This window comes from Adiantum capillus-veneris, chromosome 27 (genome assembly GCF_014529385.1).
Source record: "Adiantum capillus-veneris isolate H3 chromosome 27, ASM1452938v2, whole genome shotgun sequence".
In the NCBI taxonomy this organism is placed as follows: Eukaryota; Viridiplantae; Streptophyta; class Polypodiopsida; order Polypodiales; family Pteridaceae; genus Adiantum; species Adiantum capillus-veneris.
In genome coordinates this window covers 21,586,301-21,589,143 of record NC_140957.1, presented here as the reverse complement: position 1 = coordinate 21,589,143, position 2,843 = coordinate 21,586,301, and the positions used below count along the sequence as shown (strand labels likewise).

General features: G+C 43.7%; 1 pseudogene; it reads right to left on the bottom strand.

Annotated features, from left to right (window-relative positions):
* Positions 1-217: 217 nt before the first annotated feature.
* Positions 218-2,617, bottom strand: LOC147421615 (uncharacterized; annotated as a pseudogene).
* Between the last annotated feature and the right edge of the window lie 226 nt (positions 2,618-2,843).

Genomic DNA, 2,843 nt, shown 5'->3' with positions numbered 1-2,843 from the left:
ACGAGTGATAAATAACAAACAACCAGATTAAGACAACCCAAATGAACTTTAGGATATCTACAAACTAGCCTAGCTTCTTGGGGACCACATCATATCAATCTAATTGTTCCAAAAACAAATATATTGCAATTGTCCAAGTCATGTTCACAAAACATACATAGCTTGCAAAGTTCCAATGAGGCATGACATACGAGGATGACCCTAAACCGCACGCAAGTCATATAAAAGTAATTCGTGTCTGCGAGGCATAGATCTTCTCATATATCCGACCATCATCAAGCTTCACAGTGAGATGTCGTTCACAATCAATATGCGATACCTCGTAGTCACATGCTATGATAGAACCATTGGCCGGGTTCTCACCATCCCATAACTGTACAAGGTGGTTCATGATCTGGGAAGTTGAATTTGCAGACAAGTGGTTCTGAGATAGAGGGAGCAAAGCATGGCATGTATGGCAACATACTATATTTGAGCCATCAACAAGAAGGGTTTTGCTACAACAATGTCGGCAATTAACACGTCGCCATTTCTCAAAGCGCACTCGATTTCGCCCTCGCTGGTGCTTACGTTTCAAGGAACCTGTGTTTCTGGGTTTTTTTGCTGGTTCTGGACAACCTTCAACCACCTCACCTATGCCATCAATGATACACGATAGCCTGCCATGCCCAAGCCGTGTTTGTGTGACATTTGCCTGGATTTGTTTGATGCTACCCTTTCTTGGCAAGCTGATCTCCTCTGGCTCATGGAGATTCTCCAAGTTCTCCATAGAGATCTTTAATTTCTTCAGAGCAACCTCCTTTTGCTGCAATGTCCACTGCGGTAATACATCAGCCAATTATCGCAAGAACTCCCTAGATTTGTCGATACAATTGACTATCTCCATGTCAACCTGTTGCAAGTATGGTCCAATACCATTCATATCAGTATCCAGTGCTTTGTCATCACATCCACTCCCTGTTTCAAAGACTTGGGCACATTGTTGCATTCCATCGCTGGTTGCAAGGTCAGCCATTGCATGCACGCTATCCACAATAGGTAAAATTTCATGAAGCATTGGAAAATAGCTTTGAAGTATTAACCGAAGCCCATATAGATGCTTGCATTGGGAGGACCACTCTGGGCAATCACAGTACGAGGATTTCATGCTCACATGGTACCAAGAGTCTGATGTCATGCTTTGAATCTTGAAGAGTAATGTAGATTCGTTCACCACCTGAAGAGTTTCAGGATTAGTCTTGTATCGTTGACATAGCTTCTCCCCAGCAGCTAGTGCCTTTGTTGCACTATTGCTTGAACCATACACAACAAATCGTCCAGAATCCGCTGTCAATGAACATGCCATGAACTTTACTAAGAGGTAGATCGAAGAGAAAGTCCAAGGAGTGGGACAATCGCTCACCTAGCTCTTGCTTTTGCTTGAAGAACTCCAAGAGAGTTCCTCCCATCCAGCTTCCACTCCTCGCATTGCCAACAAGTGCATGTAGTAGATCCAAGGCTGGCCTATTTATCCTCGCATCCAAGAGAGTATACTTGACATATTGCCATAGTCTTTCCACCAAATTCGTTGTGTCCACATTGCCATGGGGAAAAAGACGTCCAAACTTCGGCCAGCGTTCACGCCATACGCATGACTTCGAGCACCATCCATTGGAGACATAGCGTTGAATATTTGCATGATTGGAGTAGTCTAGCAAGAGGCGCTGAAAGCGATCTTCAAAGTCGTCCTCGGAGCTGGAGTGCATCAAGTTACACATTGAAGAATAAACATGGTCTTGCATGTGTCTTGGCACTTGCGGCAAAAGGTTCTCCACCCAAGCCTTTTTGACATGAAACCAACAAACCAGGACATGACATGCTACTTGGACTCGTTGTCCTTCACTATGTTCAGCCCAACAAGCAGGATCATCCTTGACGGCACTCAAGATGGCATTCAATTCTTGGGGACATTTGTCTATCACAATTGCATTCGGTCGTATGCTGCCCCTTCTCGAGAATATCATCCGGATGGTCAATTCAAGGGCAACGCTCTCCTGACATGTCCCAGGGTCACTTGTGCACATCATCAACCACAAAGGAATCCCTGTATCATTTTGATTTGGCAAAACAACTGCATACAATGGCAACCCATAAACGTTTGTCTTGAATGTGCTGTCCACAGCCCATGCATTATGTTGTGAGAATCGAATACACATCTGAAGCATCCAATCATCTTGAATGATGACGACAAACGTCTTGTTGACGTCTTGCAAAGCATTTGGATTGTATGGTTGCACATATGCGACCTTTCAAAAGCAATAAGCAACTAAATAAGGACATAAGAAAAAGGAAAACATAAAAATGAAGATAGGGCACTCCAAAGTACCTTCCCTACGGCTTGTAACTTTAGAGCCTCCATGTACATTGCAGACCAATCATTCCCAGATGCACGACCTAGAGAAAAAAAAATGGTTAAGTAATTAAAGGGGTGACAGGAAAAGAAAATTATCTTGCTACCTTCATGCCGTAGGCTATATGCCAACTGTTGGACCTCCTTTGAGATCATGAAGAATCGAAAAGTTGTGCGATCTAACAAGGATGCTCGTTGCTTGTGGAAGTTTTCTTTTGAAACTGACATTTTGGCAACATGGCGACATGTTCCAACATCAAAATAATCCTCCATGCAACATTGAAGCACACTTGGATGAACAGGTAGATGATATAAGTCAGCCCGAGAGCCAGGAACATGGCCCTCATGCGTAGCACGAAGCAAAATCGTGACCTCATGAACTCCCTCACTGAATTGCACCTGTGCCTTGAAAGGACAACCGCACTTCTTCGTTTTCCTCTCTCTATGCTTGTTT